This window comes from Triturus cristatus, chromosome 11 (assembly GCF_964204655.1).
Source record: "Triturus cristatus chromosome 11, aTriCri1.1, whole genome shotgun sequence".
NCBI classification, from domain to species: Eukaryota; Metazoa; Chordata; class Amphibia; order Caudata; family Salamandridae; genus Triturus; species Triturus cristatus.
The window spans coordinates 3119889-3131475 of NC_140594.1; the positions used below are offsets into that span (position 1 = coordinate 3119889).

Below are 11587 nucleotides of genomic sequence, written 5' to 3' on the forward strand. Positions count from 1 at the left end.
CCTCCCAGACCCTCTACAGAGCTCATCTCAGGCCCTCTACAGAGCTCCTCCCAAACCCTCTAAAGAGTTCCTCCCAGACCCTCTACATAGCTCCTCCTCCCAGGCCCGCCACAGAGCACCGCCGAGACCCTCTACAGAGCCCCTCCGGTACCATCTAGAGAGCACCTCTTCCCGAACCCTCTACAGAGCTCCTCCTCCGGAACCCTCTACAGAGCTCCTCCCAAACCCTCTATAGAGCCCCTCCCAGACTCTCTATAGAGCCCCTCCCAGACCATCTACAGAGCACCTCCCAGAGGTTTTCCATAGAGATCCTATACCTGCTGTACAGAATCCTTCAAGGCCCTGTCATCAGACCTCCTCCCAGACCCTCTAGAGAGCTCCTCCCAGACCCTCTACAGAGCAACTCCCAGACCCTTTATAGAGCACCTCCAAGACCCTCTAGAGAGCTCTTCCCAGACCCTCTACAGAGCCCCTCCCAGACCCTCTACAGAGCTCCTCGTCCAAGACCCTCTACAGAGCCCCTCCCAGACCCTCTACAGAGCTCCTTCTCCCAGACCCTCTACAGAGCTTCTCCTCCCTGACCTTTTACAGAGCACCTTCTCCCAGACCCTCTACAGAGCTCCTCCTCCCTGACCTTTTACAGAGCACCTTCTCCAAGACCCTCTACAGAGCTACTCCACCGAGACCCTCTACAGAGCTCCTCCCAGACCCTCTACAGAGCTCCTCCTCCCAGACCGTCTACAGAGCACCTCCTACCTGACCTTTTACAGAGGACCTCCTCCCAGAGCCTCTACAGACCACCTCACAGGCCCTCTACAACGCTCCTCCTCCCAAACCCGTTACAGAGCTCCTCCTCCCAGACCCGCTACAGTGCTCCCCCCAGACCCTCTACAGAGCTCCTCCTAAGCCATCTCCGTGAAGGGAATCCATGCAGAGCTCCTCCCAGACACTCTACAGAGCTCCTCCCAGACCCTCTACAGAGCTCCTCCCAGACCCTCTACAGAGCTCCTCCAAGACCCGCTACAGAGCTCCTCCCAGACCCTCTACAGAGCTCCTCCTAAGCCGTCTCCATGAAGGGAATCCATGCAGAGCCCCTCCCAGGCCCTCTACAGAGCTCCTCCTCCCAGATCCTCTACAGAGCTCCTGCTGACCCTCTACAGAGCTCCTCCTCCCAGACCCTCTACAGAGCTCCTCCTCCCAGACCCTATACAGAGCTCCTCCTCCGAGACCCTCTACAGAGCTCCTCCTCCCAGATCCTCTACAGATCCGCTCCTCCCAGACCCTCTACAGAGCTCCTCGCCCCGGACCCTCTATAGAGCACCTCCCAGGCCCTCTACAGAGCTCCTCCCATACCCTCTACAGAGCTCCTCCCAGACCCTCTACAGAGCTCCTCCAAGACCCGCTACAGAGCTCCTCCCAGACCCTCTACAGAGCTCCTCCTAAGCCGTCTCCATGAAGGGAATCCATGCAGAGCCCCTCCCAGGCCCTCTACAGAGCTCCTCCTCCCAGATCCTCTACAGAGCTCCTGCTGACCCTCTACAGAGCTCCTCCTCCCAGACCCTCTACAGAGCTCCTCCTCCCAGACCCTATACAGAGCTCCTCCTCCCAGACCCTATACAGAGCTCCTCCTCCGAGACCCTCTACAGAGCTCCTCCTCCCAGATCCTCTACAGAGCTGCTCCTCCCAGACCCTCTACAGAGCTCCTCGCCCCGGACCCTCTATAGAGCACCTCCCAGGCCCTCTACAGAGCTCCTCCTCCCAGACCCTCTACAGAGCTCCTCGCCCAAGGACCCTTTATAGAGCTGCTCCCCCTGGACCCTCTACAGAGCTCCTCCTCCCAGACCCTCTACAGAGCTCCTCCCCCCGGACCCTCTACAGAGCTGCTCCCCCGGACCCTCTACAGAGCACCTCTACAGAGCTCCTTCTCCCAGACCCTCTACAGACCACCTCCTGGACCTTCTCTATGGAGATCCAATACCCGCTGCACAGACTCCTTCCTTACCCCTCTCTATGGATCACCTTCAAGGCCCTGTCATCAAAACACCCCCAAGATTCTCTCCAAAGTGTCCCCAGGGTCCTCTTTGTAGATGAGGGGTCATTTGAGAGGAAGTTAAAAGTTCATTATATTTTTGGCTAATAAAGAATTTGTGCAGTTAACGAGTTCAAAAAGAAACTGAGAACCTGTCTGATCAAAGCTAGCAGACCCCTCCCCCCCCCCCCCGCCGCCCCCACACCTGGATACCCTCACGGGTAACACGTAGCTCTTGACAAATCCTTTTGCTTGTATGTGTAGTAATTGTTGCCCATTCCTTGTGAGAAGGAACATGCAGATTTCTCAGCGGCTTATCTTGTCCAGGACGAGGGATCTGAGGTCTGGAAAAGTAGCAATAAACCAATTACTTTCAAAAGATAAAAACCATTTGGAAACTTCTCTTTCTGATATCTGATGCATGATCTGTCATGAGCAGCAAACGTAGCGCTCTGACCAAAGTGAGATGTGACTGTTGTAAAGAGGCGGATAAGGGTTTGTAGATAGCGCGAGGTACTCAAGTCTGTTCGGTTAATGTCATTAAAACAACAAGGCAATAAAAGCGTCTGGTGATGAGCCGAGCCGCGATCCCTGTGTCACTCTGTAGGAAAATATTCGTCAATAAACCGCTGGCAGAGGTTCCTTGCGGTCACAAATGAAAAGGCAGCCAGACCGAACGCCAGGTCAGTGCAAGGCGGTGACTGGAGACGTTCGGGTCATCTTTCCCACCCCATCAGGCAGAGGGATATGTTTCATGTCAGCCCCGCCCTCGCCCTTAGCGCACAATTGAGTTCTTCCACCAGGCACTGAATGTGCAGGCATTAGTCTAACCCAGAGGTCTTCAAACGTTTGTACTCTGAGCCCCCCAGCCAAAACGCTTTAATGTCAAGCCCCCTTCCAAAACTTTACGGCAAGAATTGGGTGAGGGGGGGGGGGGGGGGGGGGGGACGGGCTGCGTGCAGGAGGCGGGGCTAGTGAGATCATTTCAGGGGTCCTTTTACTCCGGGCTGTGTGCAAATGAAGACAGGCAAGCAAATGAACAAGGCCACAGCTCCAGGCCATCTTCATGTAAATGTAATCGCAGAGGCATTCGCGCCCCCTTGGAAACCATCCACGGACCCCCAGGGGGGAGCGCCCCACAGTTTGAAGACCCCTGGTCTAACTAGTGCCCTGGTGTGGGCTGGGACCCTCCGGGTCTTAAACCTGGTAGTAATTAAAAGCGGACATTGAAACAGGTCCCTTCGGACACTATATTTATGTCCTAAACTCAAACTTTAATCCCAAAGACAATGACTGTCTTTTGAACAATGGATGTTAAAGGCGTCATGATAGACATATCAGCAATTTGGTTCCTGTCTATATTTCACATTTCACTTAACCGTTCATCCTGTAAGCATGTGACCTCTCCGCAGGATGTTGTGTTTACGTATTTATTTTGCCTGGCTTGTGACTCATGTGTGGTGCACACTTTGAGCTCAGTCGCCTCCAGGTGTGTACAAAAGGCTACCATGAAGATCTGGCGTTGAGGCTGAAGGCAGTGCCAGCCAGTTTCTCACAGTGGGTCAATAAGGTGTTCAGAATACATGGTCATTCAATCCCTGGCCTCTCGGCAGAGCGCACTGAGCAATAACCATGTATCCCAGCGGCAGCTGTGATTCTGTGTTAATGTGTGTGAAGGAGTTAAAAGGTTTCAAATATTAACAGCGAAAGTAAAACAAAATGCAGCGCTTACAGGTGAGAGAGTGTGTTTGGGATGTGTTGACGTGCATTGAAGAGAGAGTGAACAGATGGTGCTGAAGAGTAAGGAGATGAGGTGTGAGTCGTACAGGTGGATGAGGTGAGTAGAGGGAAAGGGCACACGTGACGTGTCCACCAGAGTGAACATAACAGGAGTGACTGGGCCCTCTGGAGACCACCACAGCCTGCCTCAGGCCTCAGTCATGCCTAATTCAGTCTCATCATTTCAAATCTGAAAGGTTTCGAATATTAATTATTTACAACAATTGTTTATTTATCTTACACAGCTAACAACTATTGAGGTAGCCAGTCTGGTTATAGATTTAAGTTGTTAGTTGTTCTGTTATGTGTCTGGATACAGATACAGAAAGCTCGGTGGCCCACCATGAGAATCACAAGCATTTAGTTTAGGTGCTTAACTCACACCCTCAGTTGCATAGGACACGCCCCTTTCAAAGAGCCCCACTGTGGCCACCACTTGAAGCCCCGCTTCTAAGCACCTTCCTTCACATGCAGAGCCAGGCTACCTCCTGTGCCAGATCTCCTCTTGGCTCCCAGGTCTCTGCCAATCCACTTTCTTGCTTTCCTTTAGATGCCCAAGACAGAGCTTTAACCTATGCACCTGTCACTTATCAAAGAAAAAGGAGCCGCGTGCCACGGCGTCCCAGACTCATAGTGCTGCCCGCCAAGAGAAAGTCATCGCGAAAAGGGGTGACTCCATTTACATCTTGACTGAAGGAGGGAGCCACAAACCTGCACAAGTGGAGGGGCACCCAGTGGGCAGGCACTTGTCAAAGTAAAATAGGTGCTGCGCGGTGCACCCCAACATCAGGTACCCTCCACGCACCAAAGCAGCACGATGAATGCGGACTTTCTATTTACCTGAGCTGTTGAGCCGCTTTACTCCAGCTACCCCCTTTACCCACTATCGTAAGCACAATTCACTGAACAAGCCCCCTTTGCCACAGAGTGTCTTGAGCCAGACCCTTAGTCGGAAGATACTAACTGCTGGGTGGTCGATAAACCCTGATCATTATAGTCCTGGTCTGCCCGAGGTAAGGAGGACCGCCTCCAGTGACCACAATGCTGCCGACACGTGGAAGCACCTAAGCAGATGGAGCCTTCCAAAAGGAGCCTCGGATGGAGGAAGACCGAAGGCACAAAACCTGCCAGTTGACAGCAAGACTCCAGCTAACAGTGGAAACCCAAGGACAGGATGCTGGACTCCAAGGAGCCGGAGACTTCAGGATCTACAGGAATGCCTGGAGCAGGACCTATAGGTATAAAAGATCGGGAACTCGTAAAACTGATCAGGAGCGAGGAGACACACCAACAGGGAGCAGGCAGTGCAACGACGCAAGGGGAACAGAGCAGCTGGCTGTTGTACCCTAAAACAAAACAAAAAAACACTGTCCCCCTTGTGCTGATTCAATTCTTCCATTATCACATTCTTGCATACACACTCAAAATGCATAACGCCTGTTTTTTGCAAAAGAAGTCTCCTCCTTCATTAAAAAATGTTCCTTTTATATTCATGTAACGCCGAATCACAATAAGAGAGATTTATATACAGAACCCCAGACTCAATGTCAATATTCCAAATAAATGTTTCATTAAAAAATGTAATTTATCAATCTTATACTAAGATGTAAAACAAAAACAGATGGCCTCCTTTGTCATTCCTCCTATTTACACTTGTTGTTTCAAAATCACAATATTCATACATTGATTTTTGTCTGTGAATATCTCTGTACATGAATAACTCTTAATAAACATTTCACAGATTATCAAAATCCCATACAAGCAATTTTTTTTAAAACAGTAAATCAAACCAATGCTCATACAAATATAGTAAAAGCAAAGTGTTGACTCGGCGTTTCGGTAGACTTGTCTTATTCTGCACCTCCTTCTTCAGGACAAGCTTTTATTTGTAAAAGACAGTTGGGTTCTCTCTATGGGCAGAAGTATAAAATACAACTGAAAATACTATTAGAGGCCCACCTAGTGATGCAAAAGAAGGACTATTTTATAAAACCAACAGTCAAGATGACACTCAAACATCTAAAAAGACCCCCTTTTAGTATTCCAAAAATGAGTAATTGAACAACTATAAATTCAAATACACTTCTCAAAGTGATACATATTAAATTAATATCCTGGGTTTTTTATTATCACATTTTCTCATTCAACCCATTTTGCCAGCATATTATAAATCAAGACACTCATTTGAAGTATGTTGTCTTAGCCACAAGTAATAAATCTCATTGTGGTAGGAAAACTCCAGGAGATAGATGTACCAGTAGTTACTTCCGATTATAACCTGAATTAAAAATAATGAATGTTGAAGTTAATGACATGTATTTAAAGAAATTCGTACAAATTTTGATAAAAGGGAAACAATTCTAACAATTTGCTTACCCTTAATTATTCCAATTTCCACTGGTTTATACACTTTTCTTTCACCAATGAGGAAGGGTGCATTTATTTAAAAATGTCTGGTCACCGTATTTCAGTAATTTCCACGAGTATTCAGTGACATATCGTAGTTTTCATGAGCAGTCTCTGTAACATATATATTACAGATAAGTATAGATGCGTGATATATTGCCTTTTTCTGGGAGTGTAACATTTCTAGCTAATATATTATTAGAGGTTATCATGTAATTTACTCTGCTTCAAAGACATGCTATTTTAAAGACATGTCTCACTCATACATGTCCTTTGTTAAGAAGGCAACTCGACTTTTACTCCATGTAGAAAATATGTATCCAAAAAATATATACAAAAACTTTTTTATAGTAAAAGTTCCTAAGGGGACCAGCCCTCCGCTTTGCTAAACCAAATTATTCACTAAACTATATCACGCTAACTCAAAACGGCATAAATGATCACCGTATATCACTGCATGTCATATCCACTTACCGCTTCTATTCTTTAAGTACACTAGAATGCGAGTTGTTCTGGCAAAGATCAGTTGTGGTCTGAGCGTCCTAGTTATATACGCTCCATCTGCCACCAAATAAACAGGTTAATTGCTTCCGGGTTCATACCAGAGGGCGTGAACTTCATCATCAAAAATCTGGCGGCCATCTTAGACTGTGTTTACGATCAGGTCTATTGCCTCAGACATTTAAGTGTGGGTTTTAAATTCAAAATAGACTCAGCTTGTTTATCTCAACACTATAAATGATTAGGCATGTTTGATCGTGAGATTTTAACCAAACCTCAACTCGTGTGTGGCTTAGAGTGGTTTATTCCCCAAACTACCACTAAGGAATCCCGCTATATATCGCTGATATCAATACCCTAAAGACAGGAACTGCATCACAGGAAGAACACATAGTTGTATTAGATAGTTTTCCCTGCGTTGGGACAGGATTATCCCAGAGGACTTCCTCGTCATACTAATAAGAAAAGCACGGAAAGACTTTGAGATCTGTCTGTATGACAGTGCAAAGTCCGTAGATATCATCAACTTTTTTCTAGAGATAGGCAAGAGGGTGAAAGAGAATTTGCAGTTGTCAACAAAATCAAAGACGATTTTAAAAGGGGTGGTGCGATACACACTGCACAAAGGCGAATAAAAAACTTAAACAGGCACTCCGTAGAAATCCAAGGGATATAAACGAGGTTAAGCATTGCAGAACCACTTATAGACAGGCTTTAACAAGCATTTGCAATGCAATAGGTCTTGCATTTACGCGAGTTTAAGCTATTGGCATTGTAAATGACAATGCCTTTTGTTTAGGTTTTAAAAACTAAAAGAAAAATAAAAGACATTTTTTTATTTGCAAAGTCAATAGCTCAAACTTGCGCAAATGCGAGACCTATTGCATTGCAAATGCTTGTTAGATTAGTAAGTAGAAACGCTCCCCTTCGGCCTGTGCATAAAATTATTTAAATAAACAAGCTCGGATGCTAAAGTGAAAGCAGACCATGCAGCAAATAATTTTTTTTTAAAAATGCTTACCAACTTATGAAGGAGACTGTGTAACGCCACAAGAAAAAGATCCAGTCCTCATGGGAGGTAAGAAATGGTGACAGGGCGGTAACAAAGAGGAACTAACAAGCGTCATTATCAATCGGAAGCTAGCATTTACCAAGGACAATGACACCAGCCAATGAAAAATATGGGAGGAGAGTAGGCGATGCTTCCGCAGCATACTCGACTACTGCATGCCTCGCAGAGCGAACAGTGCATGCACGCTGCCGCTAGGCTCGACCTAAAAAAGTACTGTAAACAAGTGGATGGAAATTAACACTGTACCGCTGACACATAATCTGTTCGCACCAGAAACAAGCATTGGCAAATGCACAAGAGTTGCCTAATTATTTCACGTGCAAGGGTTATTTCGAGTAAATAGTTATGTTGTGTGAAATATCTGGATGAGCAACCAGAAAACATACGTGCATACAGCCATATACACAAAGACCATACCAAGAGGCATGTAAACAGATGGGCAACGCATTCCTGAGTGAGTCTGGATGATGGCTGTATTGGGTGATGAATGCTTAGCAGTGGCTAAATGTGCGTGGATGCACGTCACTGGATGGAAAGAATGAGTGCGACCTATAAGCAAACAGAGACTATATATTAGCATTAGGAGCTGATATCTGTCACTCAGGCCCTTACTCTTTGCAAAGTGAGCCGGCGGCAATGGGCGGGACGTGACTGCAAAGACTTGTGGACTCCCTCGGCAACGTTGCATGATTCTGCCTGAGCTACATGTGTTCTGTGCTGCTGAGGAACACTCCAGCGGCTGCCTGTTCATCCACAGATTCACTCTGCCATCAGCGCTGGTGGAGTAGGGTCCAGTCGCCTGTATATTTGCTGCACTGCGGGCAGCGACTAGCAGCTGCGCTGCCACTACCAGCACTAGTCTGAGCAGGTTCAAGTCAGGAGGGGTTGGGTCCGGTTTTGGGACGGATCTCCCAATTAAATGCTGCAGTGTGAGCGGCGGCGAGCTGTGCTGCCATTGCCAACAGCAGTCAAACGTTTATTCTATCACAATCTCATGAACTGATGCCAGGTCATGCCACAGGCGGCAGGACGGAGTCACCTATTAAAGTGTGTTTCGCAAGTCCTAACCTCACTGGGTTCTGTCGGTACTAGCACGGACCCGTGATGTTAGGAGATGTAATGCCGTTGGGGCGCTGCTGTGTCATATGTTACATTGTAGCAGAGTAGCTGCTAGAGATGTGAGCAGCTCAGCCAGCTCCCTTAGCCTGCCGGGAGTAGGGCGCTGCCACAGCTTTTAGTCAATATGGTGCATTATAGCAGCGCTCGGCTTGACAGCTGAGGCTGCGCTATAAGGCCTGACTTTGTATTTCAGTGCGGTGATGCGGACACCACACTGAAATGTGTTATTCTAACGCCTGATGCGTGGTACTTGATAGGACTGATGCATGTCGTAGGGTCGGCTCCAGGCAGATACGCCACTGCCCCTACTCACATTGTTCTGTAGCACCTCATGCTGCGATGCAGGTACCTGGTCACTGCACTATGGTGGGAATTTAAGCGCTTTGTCAGCTTTACATCAAACACTATATAAATTCTACAGTAAAGGTTGGCTCGGGATGTCATGGCCGAAACAGGGAGTACACGCCATCACTGCTGGGTGACCAGTACTTCCCACTCCGGAAGCTGGAAGCACTGCTCTGAAACGAGAGATAGTGCTTAAAGCCCATCGCAACATACAAAGATTTATTAATGTCATTGAATGTATATATCATGTGACGATGACAAGACGCTATAAAAGAAGATAAGGTGTCGCTGACACACGTTCTGGTTTGTGGCAGCTGAAGAGAACAGACTTCCAACCCACCACCCCCCTTACAAGATGTATGTGCCCAATGGGGTTTCCACGACTTACCAGCGAGGGGCCACTGCAGCCTACGAGCCCAGACACTCATTAAAACCCACAAGGTGTTTTCATGCAAATTAGAAGGCCTCAGCCACAGAACAGAGAGCTATCATTTTAGGGCCCGTTTTTAGGATGCCGGCGCATCATGTGAAAAAGGGAGCGGCTGATTTAAAGCCGCTCTGGGTTTTCACAATACAGGCGGGAACCCGCCTGCACCTTAAAGGGGGTTTAGAGATCCCGTTGCAGGCGGGTGCAGTAGGTGACTGTACCCGCCTGCAAGGGGGTGTCTGGGGGGTCCACGTAATCCACATTACCCCCTCCAGAGAGCTGCGATCGGGAGGCGCACTCAGTGCGCCTCCTGAGAGCTTCTTTGCCTCTGTGTTGGCATCTGTAATACGGCGCGGGTGCAGAGACGAAGGGATTCCCTCATTTGCATGAGGCACACCCTCATGCAAATGAGGGAATGGCCCCTGACAATAGCGCTTGCGCTTTATGTGCACCAGCGCTATTGGTATTACATAAGGGACCGCACACACGTCTGCGGCCCCTTTTGTAATACCAATGCTCAAGGGTGTGCGACAAAGGGGGTGCAAACGCCTGTTGCGCCTCTGGGGCACTTTGTGTAATGCGGCCCCTGGTGTTCTACTTCAGGTTCAGTATTGGACTCTTCAAGCAACCCTTTCCATCGAGTACATTTTTGTGACAATGAAGGGCTCATAATTTTGTCTGATTAATTTTGAATATGAATAGATTTTGTAATATTGTAGGCAAAAGCCCAAACATGCCAACAGACCAAATTCAAGTGGGAAATTCCTGATTCTCGAATCAAAAAAAATTCTTTATTTTACTCGTCTTTCACCTAAAATTACCTCTGTTTCAATGCATGTCAATGGGAAAATGCATTCTCCAGATATATTTCGAAATCTTTCACTTTGTCGGCTGTAAAACATTGGCAAGTGTGAAAGTCCTTCTGCCAGATCATCAGTGGAGGTCATTAATACTATGTACACATAGACTCGCCTCTTTATTACTTGTTTAATATCTGCATAGATCAATGAACTTTTGAAAGTTGACTAGCTAGCTTTTCCAGTTTGCTTGTCCTGGTATTGCATGCGCCAAGTTTGCTGTACGTTTTTAGGGTCCCTTTGAGCAAGAAACATCATTTGTATTAGAATCTCAATGTATGCAGCAGCTGGGGGGTGATGCTGCAAAGCATTTTCTGCTACAACTACTCCACAATTGAAAATTACTTTTAAATCTATGAACATTTTTTTTCAAGAAATAAGCATTCCCCAATTATCAGTATTTACTAACTTTTATTGCTGTTAAATACACTTGCACTCACACATTTTATTTTTTTGTATTATATCTAATAAAAACAGTAAAAATATCACTCTGCAAATTACCTTTGACATACATTTCTGAAGCACATTGGGGCATATCAGCAACAACTGGCGATAATTATCGCTAAGCGCACTTAGCGCTAGGATAATTATCGCCGGGTAACGTGGATTTTTATCGCTGAGATAGCGTGCTATTAGCAACGCGCTAACTGCCTAACGTGAGATTATCGCTGGAAACCCAGCGATAATCTCACGGAGTGTGGCGTTAGCTTGCTGATAGGGACTCACAAACTTAGCCATGAGATCCACTTTCCATAGGATATCATGGCTAAGTCAGTCCTGAATCAGGCGTAAGCAAAGTAGCGATAACAGGGGTTATCGCTACTTTTCCTGCTGCTATGCTTCATAGCGTGGGGCTTGATGATAGGAGAAATGTCGCTTAGCGACATTTCTCCTGTCATGTTAGGTCAGGAACGCCCACTTTGCATCTCATTAGAGATGCAAAGCTGGGCGCGTTAGCTTGGCCTTGCTAATTAGGCGATAAAATTATCGCCGCTTTTCGGCCGAAAACGGCCGCAAAAGCGGCGATAGTTTTTTATCGCCAGCTTGTAAAT

At 47.0% G+C, this 11587-nt stretch overlaps 1 long non-coding RNA gene across 1 annotated transcript; it reads right to left on the bottom strand.

The window, feature by feature from the left end:
- Nucleotides 1-5961: 5961 nt before the first annotated feature.
- On the bottom strand, nucleotides 5962-6751 carry LOC146783141 (uncharacterized). The gene is made up of 3 exons (XR_014970549.1): nucleotides 6689-6751; nucleotides 6185-6328; nucleotides 5962-6086 (listed from the first exon to the last, which is right to left on the bottom strand). It is a non-coding gene; the product is annotated as an uncharacterized LOC146783141 (long non-coding RNA).
- Between the last annotated feature and the right edge of the window lie 4836 nt (nucleotides 6752-11587).